The sequence below is a fragment of the Marmota marmota genome, unplaced genomic scaffold (genome assembly GCF_001458135.2).
Source record: "Marmota marmota marmota unplaced genomic scaffold, marMar, whole genome shotgun sequence".
Lineage (NCBI taxonomy): Eukaryota > Metazoa > Chordata > Mammalia > Rodentia > Sciuridae > Marmota > Marmota marmota.
In genome coordinates, this window is record NW_026000305.1 from 5706337 (window position 1) to 5721051 (window position 14715).

The 14715-nt window shown below is 32.9% G+C and overlaps 1 protein-coding gene across 1 annotated transcript in view; it reads left to right on the forward strand.

The window, feature by feature from the left end:
• Nucleotides 1–14715, forward strand: part of Hmgn5 (high mobility group nucleosome binding domain 5) — a gene marked incomplete at its 3' end in the record, with an annotated part of 57174 nt that overhangs the window by 36487 nt on the left and 5972 nt on the right. The window lies entirely within an intron of this gene.

The window sequence follows — 14715 nt, forward strand, 5'->3', positions numbered from 1 at the left end:
CCTCCCCCCCTCCCCCTGCCCCTCCCCCCTCTCTCTCTAAAAAAAGAAAGAAATAGTTCAGCTACCCAATAATGGCAAAAATAAGACACGCTTTTCTCCCTTCTTTTAGCTTTATCTTAACTTAAATGAATCTTAGTTCCCTTTATACCCTGCCTGTATAGCCACACAGAGACAGATTTCAGGCCATTAGGAAACTTAATACTGGTTCAATTGACCTAGACTCACTCCAAGCCTCTGCCAGACTTAGTTAGCATTTGTAATAGCAAACTGCTGCTAAGAGAGCTAAACTATAGAACCAGCCTAGGTGTCCTTCAATAGATGAATAGATAAAGGAAATGTGATAAACATAATGGAATACTACTTATCCATAAAGAAAAATGAAATCAGGGCATTTTTTCAGTAAATGAATGGAACTGGAGACTATCATGCTAAGTAAAATAAACGAATCCTCCCCCCCTGCAGAAAAAACAACGGCCAAATGTTCTCTCTGATATGTAGATGTGAACTCATAATAAACTGGTGGGATAGGGAAGAACAAAAGTACTTTGGATTAGACAAAGGGGAATGAAGGGAAGCACGGGGGAATGGGAAAAGAAAAGACAGTAGAATGAATCAGACATTACTTTTCTATGTATAAATATGATAACATGACCAATGTAATTCTACATCATATACAATGAGAAGAAAGCAAAGTTATATTCCATATATGTATAATGTGTCAAAATGCATTCTACTGTCATGTATAACCAAAGAACAAATAAAAATAGGAAATAAACTTTAAAAAAGAACTGACAAATGGGATTGCATCCAATTAAAAAGCTTCTACACAGCAAAGGAAACAATGAACAGAGTGAAGAGACAACCTGAACATTGGGTGAAAAACTTTTCCAGAAATTCATTCATTTGACAGAAGATTAATATCCAGAATATATGAGGAACTCGTAAAACTTAACAACAAGAAGAACAACAGCAACAAAACAAGTAATGTTTTGACATTATAGGGTAGAGAGGGTAAATATGGTCAATACATGACAGAGTAGAGAGGGTAGATATGGTCAATACATGTGTGTATAGAACTGTCAGTGAAACCCATTAATCTGTACCCCTCATGTGTACTAATAAAAAAGAAAACATAAGAAAAGACAGTATGGGTTATGCTGTGCCAACAATAAACTCCCAAATCTCAGTGACTTAACACTGAAAAAAAAAGAGTCACCATTCATAATAACTTAGTATAAGGAATTAGATGGAGCTTGCACACTTATGTTGATACTTGAACTCAATTGTTCTAAATCCATGGCTGAAATATTATCAAAGAGCATCCTGAAATATGAGCTTGATATTGGCCTACTGACAATATTGATGATTTTATGTTATTAAGCTGTGACTGCTTTGTCAACCCCACTGACATACAGAGTGCCAGATGAGAATTCAATCTACTGAAAGACCTTATTTGAACAAAAGGCAGGGGATTAAATGCATAATTATTGAGCACTTACTTTGACGTAGAGCACCTGCCATGCAAACATTAATCCTTATTCCATGGAGCATCCATTCTAGAGAAGGAGACAGAAAATGAACCAAATAAATAAATAAATTAAATAGTATATTAGAAAGTTATAGATTCTAAGGAAATAAAGCAAGAAAAGGAGATAAGAAGATAAGTTTTAAATATGATCATCAGGAAAGGTCTCACTGAAAATCTGATATTTAACAAAAGACTTGAAGGAACTTGGGGGAAGGGGAAAACAGGTGTAGAAAGAGGGACTCAGAATTTTGAATTTCAACTCTTGATTTAAATTTTGGAGTGTTGTCTCATCATTGCTATTAAAAAAGAAGGAACCAGCATGATGTTAGCTGTTGCTGATATGTGTTAGCACTGACTTTATCACTTCTGGATATCCCTTGGCTTATCCTAATATAGATTGACATTCACATAGTACACATATCTGCTTTGAATACTACAGTGGAGGCAAACTTACTGCGGAAATATACCAGCCATTCAACTATGATTATTTAATTCCTGGGTGGGGGTGTTATATTTCAGTGAGAATTCTTTAGAGGAGAAGTTGACCCAACTACAGTTCACAGAACAAATGTCATCCACTGTATATTTTTAATTGAATTTTTGTTGAGAATTATAGATTCACATGAGATATGTGAAATAATAAAGAACTGATGTAGCCTTATCCAGTTTCCCCTAAGGGAAATCTTTCAAAATTATATCACAAACAAGCTATTGGCATTATATAATCCATTGATTTTATTTGAATTTCCCCAAAATTTTATTCACTCGTGTATGTGTGTGTGTGTGTGTGTGTGTATTAAATTATATGCACTTTTATCACATGTCTAGGTTCGTGTGTAGTAGTTGCTACTTATCTGCCTGGGATTACATCCCCATTGGATGCCTGAAACCACAGATAATTTTGAGCCCATTATGTTCTATAATGTTTTCTATACATACATATACAAATGAATGCCTTTTTTTCCCCAAAAAGCCTTTTTCATCTTAACAAAACATTTATCATTCACTATGGCTGTAACTTTTGGAGTTTGAGGTATGACTGCAAAAATAGCAGAAATGCATTTTTCCTTCTTCACAATTACAATTTCTTACTGTAGATCTTATAAATTGCAACATATTTTTCTTTCTTTATTAAGTCAAAAGTTTCACCTTTTCATTTCAAAAAAGCACTTTGTAGTTCCTCTTTAGCATATTCAACTTTCCAGCATCACCAATCTTGCATTTTGTGACCATTAAGTAAAGTAAAAGTTACTTAAATACAAACACTGCAATACCACTACAGATCATATGATACTGAGATGGTGATACAGTGTTGATGTTAGACAAAGGGATGGTTCATGTCCTGGGTAGGAGAGAACAGGACAGCCCAAGACTTCATCATAATACTCAGAATGATAGGCAACTAAAAACTTGAGAATTGTTTATTTCTAGAATTTTTAATTGAAAAATTTTAGACCTCAGTTGACTACAAGTAACTGAAGTCATAACAAATAAATCCACAGATAACTAGGGACTACTATACTGTTTTGTTTGTCTATTTTTCATGACTTTCTGTCCAGTAGTTTTATCAGTTGTTAATAAGAGCATGCATGTGATTATGCAACCTGTACAATCAGAAAAATGAGAAATTATACCCCATTTAATTCAAATATATGAATTGTCAGGATCATTGTACTATCATGTGTAACTAATAAAAAAAATAAAATAAAATAAAATAAATAAGAGCATGCAGAAGGCCTCAACTCTACTTGAGATTTGTGTCTTCTCCCATAGCTCTATTAGGTATTATTTCTTGTTTTTATTTTGGGGCTGTTTGGTTTGATGCATTTAGAATCATTATGTCTTCCTGGTGAATTAATCCTTTTATTATTATTTAATGTGCTTCTATCTTTAGTAATTTATTTGCTCTGGACTCTATTGCAGTAATGCCTACTTTTGGAAATTAATATTTTCATGATATTTTTCTTTTAAAAAACATTTATTTTTTTAGTTGTAGATTGGATACAATACCTTTATTTTATTTTTATGTAGTGCTGAGGATCGAACCCAGAGCCTCACACATGGTAGGGGAATAGTCTTCCTCTGAGCCACAGTCTCAGCCCTGATATATCTCTTTTGGGTTTTATTTGATATAGAGTATATTTTGAGTTAATTTGTTTCTTATGTTGTAAAGAAGTTGTTAAGTTTCATTTGTTTACATGTGGATATTCATTTTCCAGTGCTACTTCTTGAAAAGACTACATTTTTCCTATTGAATTCTTTTTTCATCCTTCTTCAAAACCATTTTACAATAAATGTAATGGTTTCTGAAATCACAATTCTGTTCCATTGATCTATATGTCACTCTTTATGCCACTGTTATAATTAATATCATTTTGAAATGAGTTTTAAAATTGGAAACTGTGAATCCTTCAACCTTATTTTTGTTTTCCAAAATTACTTTGGCTACTCTGGGTCCTTTAATTTCTGTATGAATTCAGAAATTGTGTTGAATGTGCAGATCAATTGGTGGAGGAAATTAGGGGAGAATGGGGAAAGACTGCTAATGGATAATGGTTTTCTTTGGGGAATGATTTAAATGCTCTAAATTTGATTTATGATGGTTGTACAATTCTGTAAATTAAAAAAATGAATTATACACTTGAAATGCATTAATTGCATGGTTTATGAATTATATCTCAATATAGTTTTTAGTGAAATAAAAATAAATCTAGTGAAGAAATGTGTAGTTCTAATATCAAAAAATTAAAATAATTAAATTATTAACAAAGTCAATTTTTTAAAAAATTGTTGGTTCTTTTTAGATATACATGACAGTATAGTGTATTTTGACATATTATACATACATGGACTATAACTTATTCTATAACTTATTCTAATTTGTCCCATTCTTCTTGTTGTACATGATGTGGGATTTTACTAATCATGTATTCATATATGAACATTGGAAAGTTATGTCTGATTCCTTTTACTGTCTTCCCTATTCTGATTCTCCTTTCCTTCCCTTCTTTCGCTTTGTCTAATCCAATAAACTTGTATTCTTCCCTTCCCACCTTACTGTGTGTCAGTATCCACATATCAGAGAGAACACTGAGCCTTGGTTTTGGGGATTGGCTTATTTCACTAAGCATGATAGTCTCCATTCCATCCATTAACCAGCAAATGCCATAACTTAATTCTTCTTTATCGCTGAATAATATTTCATTGTGTATATATAGTATATTTTATTTATCCATTCATCTGTTGAAAGGCATCTAGGTTGGTTCCATAGCTTAGCTATTGTGAATGGAGCTGCTATAAATTTGCATGTGGCTGTGTCACTGTAGTATGCTGATTTTAAGTCCTTTGGTCATATACTGAGGATTGGGATAACTGAGTCAAATGGTGGTTCCATTCCAAGTTTCCTGAGGAACCTTCATACTGAAGAATCCAGAACTTATTGCCACTTTTTCAAGTTCAATACAAAAATCAAATGATGGTGTGCAAACACTTAGGAAAGTTCCCTAATGGGCTGTAATAAATGCTTATAATCAAAGAGCAAAATAACACAGTTGAAAACAGAAATATAGCATATCAAATAACATGATTTCTAACAGGTTTCTGAAGTTCAATATGTAGTCAGATTTTTTGTTTATATTGGACAAGTTTTGTAACATGCATAAACAACTATGTTTTTTCAGTGTCACTATTTTTTGTTAGATGTGCATCCACTCAGAGTCATCATTGATAGCTTTATTCATCTTGATACTCATTAAAAGAAAACATGTATTTTCATGCTCATTATAATAAAAATGTATTGGAAATTATATTTATAAAAATTACAAACCTTTTTGTATTTAAAATTGTTACTGAAACATTGATGTGAATTGAAAATTAAAGCAAAAAGCAGAACTAAGTTAAAAATGTAATGATTATCTTTTCATATATCAGTAAAATTATGTGGTATAAATATAACATTATACATGCCACATATTTTCAGTCTCACCTGTGAGAAATGCATAATCCAAATGGGTAACAAATTCTTCACTTATGTAAATGTGCCCAGCAGCAGCACTGAGCCCTAAGAACAATGCTAGTGGCACTAATAGAGTAATGTTTTTCAAAGTATGGTCGTAATACCACTGTTGGTTCACAAGAAAATTTAGGAGGGTATGCTGGCAAGTTTGTCATTAGTTATGCATTTGTCTTCATGTGTATTATAAAAATAACTATCACATCAGAACTGTTTTAACAAATATTACTTTTTACAATGAGTAAAATGTATAGAATTATTAATAATTCCTTTACTTGGAATTCCTAGATTTCTTATTTTGTCTTTACTTCCTCAGTAAGTCCTTCCCTGACCCCACTCCTAGATAAAGATAGCTGTATCTTGCTCTTTGTTCCATACTATTTTGCACATGTATCTATCACAATTTAGATTTTATTACAATTTTTGTAGGCATGCCCATATCTACTAGACTGTGAACTCCTCAAGAATCAGTGTTAAATTTTGTATTTCAGTACTTAATGCAATGGCTGGGCTATGAAAAGTGCTCAATGAATACTTATGGAATGAATGGAAATGAATTACAACTGTGGTCAGGATAATTACATTCTATAAGCATTGATCTAGTAGCTATTTCTCAGTTGGAGGCAAGATGGCACTGTGTCCTAGGGAGAACTAAAATTTTAAAACTGCTAGATAGGAAACCAAACATAATTAATTCTCTATCAAATTAATTATGTTACCAAAGTTTTATATGCTCAATATTCTAATAATAATGAATTTCTGAAATAAGATTCAAAGGCAGACATACTGAAAAAAATTAAAAGAACTGAAATGTAATTAAAAAGGCAGACTTTCTGGAGTGAAACCTATGTGAGTTTCAATTGTTTCAACAATTACCAGCTGGATCATCTATAAACTGAGGACCAGAGATAATTCATGTAAAGTTTAATATAGTACCTGACACATAGTAAGCTCCTGACAAATGGATGCTATCATTATTAATTTAATCAGATGAAAACTAGGAAGTACAACACTAATAATTTTCTAGTAATGATTGTGTAAGGTCTGACATAAGAGAAAAATACAATGAAATCTAGTTTTTCCCTCTTACCTCATTCCCATTTTATCTCAACTCCCTCTTATGAGAGCATTATGATCATTACCTTCGCAATTTATGCCAAAAAACAGCCTAAAGCACAGCTGGTCTCTCCCTCTGTCTCTAGTTCCTGGTATAGATCTTTTCAATACAAGGAAATAAATCATTTTTTTAATTCACACTTTTCTGGTGGCAAGCAGATAATTGTTTATAATTAAAAAGCTTTTTCATCCAATTTCTGCTGGGTTAGAGTAAGTCACAATGCTGTCAAACCAGGAAAGTACTTAATTAAGCATAAAAAGTGACAATGAGTCAGTGTACTTTGCTGAAAAATTACAGGCCAGAAGTTGAAATAAGAGACCCAATTTGTAGCCTCAACTTTGCTAATAACTCTTCATTGGCCTCATTGCTTTAGGCCTCAATTTCTTCACCTGTAGATGATAAGCTCTATGCTGAGATACTAGCTCATATTTTGCAAAAAAAAAAAAAAAAGAAAGAAGAGGTATCCCCACTACTCCTTAAATAGGTTTTCTAAAGGACTGAACACACATTTAATTATGAAAAGTGAAACTATATAATTTCCACAGAGAAGTGTGAATGGATGTGTATGCTTTTGGAATGGTGAAATTCTTGTAGGAGAAAATGCAACTCCGAAATCATAAAGAAAAAGTGTACCATGTAAATATATATAAAGATCATATGTGAGTTAAAAATCTTACAAAGCTTAAAAGATGAAGGGGAAAAAATCAAATAGAAAAATAAAGTATATGGTCAAATAATTGACACAAATGAAACAAATGGCCATAAAACTTAAGAAAATAGTACTACTTTTCACTCATAATTAATACATGCATATTACAAGAAGACATCTTAACTCGTTCAATTCATAAAACATAATACATTTAAAAATACTGAATGTTGACTAAGGTAAGGAAAGTGGACATGCTTCTAAATTGGTAAATTCGTGCTGCTCACTAGTGCTGGTTCTTTCCACCTGTCTATGAGTCAGTTCTGTTCCACCTTCAAACATGACCTTTTCATATTGTTCTTATTATATAATTTGTCATCACACATCCACATTTTAATCTAGGATGCTATGTGCAAATAGGAACAATAGTCTCACCATTCCAACCCCAGTCCCCTCTTCTGCCTTATGGAAAATAATGCTCCAAGTATCTTTCAGTATGGCTATTTTCTTCTATTCCTTGGAGACATCCCCCATCCCAATAATGGGGATTGTCCCTCCAGCCACACAAATGATAGGTAGTGAGTGATATTCCCTGGCCCTGCCTCCACTCTTTGATACTTGAGTTCCCCAAATTCAAGAAACCTGGGCAGTATAATTTTCCCCATCAATAACTGACTGAGGGGAAAAACACAAAGACTTGTACGAATTCTTGAAATGTAAACAAAATATATAATGTGTAAGAAATCATCCTGCCACAGTTATTTTAAGGAAGAAATTAAGATGACCAAATATAAAAAGACACTACCTTTTAAAATGAGCAAAAGTTAGCATAAACTCATGAAATAATGTTTTTGTTTTCAAACACTACTCAATTATTAAAATTTTTTACAAAACAAAACATACATCATGAAGCAAAATAGTATACACCATTTATATTTATTCCTTTTAAAAAATTTCCAGCATAGGCCTTATCCAGGAGAAATTAAATGCTGAATGAAATCTAATCTTAAATAAATTTAGAAGTGAACTAGAACATAAAAACAAAAAGGAAACTGAAGGAGTAATTATAACTTTGCTACAATCTGAGTCAACCAAGTTTGCATATATGAAGTAGACTATAAAGAAACAATTATACTATTTAATGAGCATATTTAAAAAATATTGTCATATTTCCATTTATGCAATTTAACCCTGGAACCAAAGAAGTAATTCCAAAGACATGCTTAGTTTGCTGAAAATAATGAAAATGTACAAATGCAGATTTATACTATTGTCATTAAAATGTATAAAAATTGAGTATGTACCTTTGTTTGAATGGTTACTCATTTCAACACAAAATATAATTTATTTTCCAAGTTTTAAGAATGTGGAAAATGAAGTATGTCAACTATATTTAACAAAGGAATTGAACATGAAATGATTTTTTTTAAAATAAGACAAAATAAACAAAAAAATGATTTCTTGAAAAATAAGTTAATGTTTTCTATTGTGTTTTTAGAATGTAAGAACACAGGAATGCATATATATGATCCTCCCTAAAATGATTAGTAATTCTTCCCTGGGTGAAATCTTCCTTTCTATCTTCCTGCACTCTTCCTATGAACACTGGAGTATTTTAAGATTTAACACATTTGTTAAACAGCTGTTTGTCTGTTTATCCTCTTGAATTAACAGACAATCAGTGTTAAAAATAGCATAGATTGCCAATTTCCCCAAAAATAATTTGCTTATCTTCTACTACTTTCTTCAGAGTGTTCATATCTATAGTTTAAGGATTGAAGAAAGGTAGTTTTAACCTTGTCTTATTTTAAGCATATCTAAATAAAATTATCTCCAAATGATAACCACTGTGTTTCAAATAATATACAACAAAATAAAAAGTTTGTATGGGTACACAGAGCTTAATATAAAATGATCAGATAAGTAAAGCTCTAAGTGAGTGGGTGAAAACCAAATACTGAAAAAGGAAAAAAGAAAATTCTAGCATGATACATGTGAAGATTGAATTTTCAGTGAGGACACTGGTTTCAAACACAATTTATTTCAACAGTTGATACTATTTTCTCAGTGGATAATGTCTGTATCTTGTTATTCTTCCAGGGTGGAGGACTGAACCCAGGGCCTTGAGACAAGTGCTCTTCCACTGGGCTAAATCCCCACCCCCAAGGATGTACCTAACCAACTTCACAGATGGACAGTTGAACTACTTGGAAAAACTGATTTTTCCTTGAAAATAGGACCTAGTCTTACCTAGGAAGCCTGGGCCATTTTTCAATTCTTGTTTTGTCTTTAGAAGAGTAACCAGCATTAGTGAGCTTTTTAAGGACATTGAAAAAGCCTGGAGCATTAAAGCACATTAAAATACATAAAGCCAAAATATAATTACTTTAAATTAAAGATGCCATTATCTCGGTGCAGCACAGTATTCACATGACTTATAAAAGTGTTCCAATCTACATCTTACTATTTTATAAGCCAGGGATTAATATCTGTGCTTTCGTGAGATAAGGCTTAAAGTAAAACATAAAAATATATAGATTTAAAAAGTTTAGTATTTCATGCAGAAACATAGGCATGAACTGTACCAAAATTACAAATTAAATTTAATAGGCAGAATTTAGTAAATGTACTGGATATTTGCTAAGAAAATAGATGTGCATCCAACAAAAAGGTAACTATTTTATTGCTAATTTGCTTGACTTTAGTAATCATCTCACTGTGTGTGTACATATACAAATATCATGTATGCCTTAAATATATGACTATTTTTTTAGTTTGAAAGAATAATTATGCATTTAAAATAAATGAAAAAACTTAAGGGAAGCAGAAGTCTTCATAGCTAATGTGAAAGAGTTTGAAATGTTTTTCAAGTAAATGAGGACACCTACTGAAATTCAGAGATCTTTAAATAACTTATGGCCAATGAGAAAGCTCAACTGCACTTTTATTTGAATACCTCTCTGTTGGCAAACACAGAAAAAGATAGGCAAGTATTTGACAATGTCAAGCTTAAAAACCCTCATTCACTTGCCTTAGACCAAATGAAAATTTTGAAAGTGAAGCTTCTCTTCTATAAATTTTCTATTTCTTGAGATAGTTAAAATGACCAGAGGATTCTAGTTTAGGATCTTAGATGAAAGGAAGATATATATGAAGTGGGTTGATGGTCAAAATTTGCTCTGGAGTTTCAGTCACTAAAATTGAAAAAAAAAATTGTTTACCAAATATGCCATACAGTTATTAAATTTTTCTTTAAGTTATTTAATTTTTAATATCTTCACCATAGCTAAAATTTTTAATATAAAAATGAAAAAACTGCTCCACTTTTAATACATGATCCTGAACAAATTATTTAAACTCTGTGGTGTTGAGTTTATTCATCTGTATTCTGAGGTTATTGAACTAGGCATTATCCAGTATCTCCTCTAAATTTTAATGTTTGAGAATCTAAACACAGCATTCTTTTAAATTACTACTTTAAAAGTAGGTAGAAATTTTGCAATTTGAAACATAAAATTTATTGTGTATCTTTTACCTCTAGAAAGCAGTCTCATTTTTTAAACATACCTTACAGACCCATCATATCAGGGGTCACTCATAATTCAATATTTTATTACTCTCAGGCCTGCTGTGAATAAACATAAGATATTTGAAACTTTGGGTTCTCCAGATTAAAGTTTTTCAAGAGTCAGTTTCAGCTAAGTGCAATCTAAGTAACTTCCTCATATCAATCATATGTGAGGTTCAGAAATAAGCACATTGATGTATTTGGCTCATTATATACTGTCTAGTATCTTTTTTCTCATAAGCACATAATCTTAATAATTTGTGTCCTTTATATGAAACATTTTAATGTGGATACATTTAATCTATAATTTTTTTACATCTTCATGTGTCATGTCCTACCAGTTACTGAATGGATATGCTACAGATCCTGTAGATTTTGAGAGTTGCAGTATATAAGCTTAACAGCCAGGGGAAAATAGCAAGTCCTGTGGAAAACTGTCAGGCAATCAACATTCATAGTTATTAATAAGTAAAAGAGAAACAAACCAATGTAATTTTTTAAAAAATGATTTAGTGAAAGGTATCTATTTGGCAATTATACAAAAATGAAACTCTTACTTTGAAATAATTTATCAATTTTAGAAAAAAATAATTTCTATAGATAGTAAATTCTATAGGAGATATGTAGTGTCATATGTTTAAAAATATTTAGGCAAGAAAAAGTAGTATAGAGAAGTTTGAATTGATGTGAAGAAGTAGGACTAAATGTTTCAGGAAAAATATTTTTTTAAAAAATCAAGCTTGCCTTTGTCATATAAGTGGTACAATCTAAATTCTACACTGTAACAGGAGGAAAAGATCTTATAGGGCTGAAATGAAGGCTTTTGTCAAAGAGGTGATATTTGGATTGGGTATGAACACTGGGATAGACATCTGATAAGTGAAGATATAAGAAAATAGAACTGCAGTGACAATAAAGCAAAGGCAAAGAGCTTAAATCAAATTGGCTGGTACAAAGGACTACCCTAAATACTGCTTAAAAAGAACAGGGTGAATGGGGAATGGGAGTCAAGAAACAGACAAATGCTTCACACTTCAACTTTTTCTTATGCATACATGACTATGTTTGCAATTTGAGAAGACATAAATCACAATTGCAACAGATTAGACTGAAAGGAGGAAAACTGACAAAAAAGAAAAGTTTTGACAAACTTAAGAGGAATTTTAGAGCTCACTGTTCTGCATGTTTTGCCTTCCGTCCAACTTCCAAGATTTACCTCCCAAAGCTCATCATGATCATTTGTTTCAATCTACTGGGACTAGGCATTCTGTTCTTTGAGCAAGTACAAACTTTCCCTGCCTCTGTATTTGCTGTATTATAACAGTCTACCCAATAGTTCAGAGCCAAGTGAAATACCACCTCCTCAACAAAAGCCTTCTCTAATTATCTCAGTTCTAGAAGATCCTTCCCTCCTGTTCTATTATTGAGTTCAGATTGCACTACTCAAATGATACAAATAACCTAAAGTTGTAAATATGTATGCATTTGTTTACTGAATCCTACAGAATTATAAAATTCCTCAAGGGCAGAAACTGCATAATACAATTTTTGCATACCACATGATTTTGCATTTTCATAAGCTAGTCTACAAAAACAAAACCCAACTCACAAAATAATGCTAAATAAAATTTTGTTGAATGAATGCATTCCACTGACACATTTTTATTCCCTTCATTTTTCTCCTTATTCTTATGGAGCAATCATTATATTGAGTCCATTTTTTATTCTTACCTTCTAACTCTGGGACAGTAAAATGATTGAAACATATCTGTGTTCACCCCAAAATACTTTCACCATAAGGGTAAAAAGAGGCATCAGAGGGTTGGGAATGTGGCTCAGTGGTAAAGTACTTAGCATGCTCAAGATGCTGACTTTGATTCCCAGCACCACAAAAATTTTTAAAAGCAAATTAAAAAATAAGAATTTAACAAGAAGTATCAGACCATGAAGGAATTGTCCCAATAACTGTGGAGCAAAGGAAGCAATTAAATGTCTTTCTGATTTATTTACTTAAACAAGAATACAATATGTGTTGTGGGAAGGAAACTGAGCTGAGATCAGTCTTATTTTAGCTTATTTGTTTAATGCTACACTGTAGCTGTTGGAAAAGAAGGGGCAAGCCCCAAAATGATGTGGTCTTCTCTTGAGGCTTCATTTTATTTTGAAGGGATGGGTTTTGGGCATTCTGTAGCAGATATGGTATTCTTTTTTTAAATGATAATTACAATTTTTTAATCCACATGAACACAAATGTAATTCTTCCTTAAAGTAACTGTTTAAAAGATTAACTTTTCCTTTCTATTAAACTTCCAGATTAGGAATGTGGAGTATTGTTGGGGCACTTTCTAACATAATTATCTCTTAACAACAACCAAAGCAAGGCACAACTGAAAAGGGGCTGCAAGGATCTGAGTCCCCCACCCCTTTTAACCATTACTGTTACCAAGTACTTTATGTAATCTCCACACAGAGACCCAAAACCTTTAGGTCTCAGGAACTGATACTGGAAGGAAGCTAGAAGTGTCTCTTACCAAAAAACGTTCCCTAAACTAGATTGGGACTTGAGTAAAGCTAAACCCCAAAACTTTAAGGGGTTACCCCAAAATTCAATATTGAAAACAAATGATATTTTTAAAAATAACATGTTGGTAATTTTCTTTTTCTTTAAAATTTTTTTAGTTGTAGATGACACAATACCTATTTATTTATTTATTTATTTATTTATCTTTATGTGGTGCTGAGGACTGAACCCACTGCCTCACACATGCTAGGCAAGCATTCTACCACTGGGCTACAACCATAGTCCTGACAAATATTTTAATGCAATATTTAAAAGATCAGATTTAATGCAAGAAATCTATGATGAACAAAATATCAAAAATTTAAATAAAGATAGAATCTTATCCTGCACCTGCATAACTCACCTCGACCTAATCTCCTGAGTTTTGGGCACAACCTTAAATTTTGTGGCCATGGTTAGTGCCTCCATGGCTTTATGGTAATCCAAACTGTGAGCCCTAAATGTGCAAGGCACCTTCCTGAGTCCCTTCACTAAATCTACTTTAGGATTAAAAATCCATTCCAACAGTGTTTTTCCTCTGCTATATTATGCAGAGGAAAATTTCCTTCAGGGTTACATTGAATTCTTAGTGGATTCCCTCCAAATGGGATAACGGTATTTTAACGGGTATCCCCGCCCCCAGAAGCCTTTCTCTCTTCCAGTTCCCAGTTTTGTCTATACTCTCCGCCTGTGGGAGGCATGCCATTTGGGCACCCACCCACCTCATGCCAGGACCCTTATGCTTCTTTGGTGGGGAGTTCCCGCAGTTAAATAAAGATTCCCACGCTTTTTCGCTCTCTGAATGAATGCTCCTGTCATTTCATCTCCACCTTCTTGCCAATGTGTAAGGAAAACTGCGCCTCAAACTCAACCAGGTCTCAAGAGCACTTTTTCTCCTGCGAAATGGGAATGGCGGGGGTTTTGGAAACTAGAGAAAGCAACAGTTTGGGGCATTTGCTTGTCATTACAGCATAAAAGAAAAGAAATGAAGACAACTCTGGGTTTCCTTCAGATCATGTCCGAGCGCTACGCTCCTACGAAGTCCGCGTGCTCCTCCACCCCACCCGCAGTCAGCCAGCAGCGTAGAAGGGCTTCGGGAAAGTCCGCGGGCCACGCCTCCCACTGGCCACCTCCTCTTATTGGCTTGACAGCCTGTCACTCCAACCTGGCTCACATTTCTTCTAACCATTCACGTAGTTTGGTTGCGTCTTGGTGTGTTTAAGGTTGCCAATAACGAGAGCTTCTTTTTCATTTTTTCTTTTTTTTTATTTTTTTTTTTTTTTA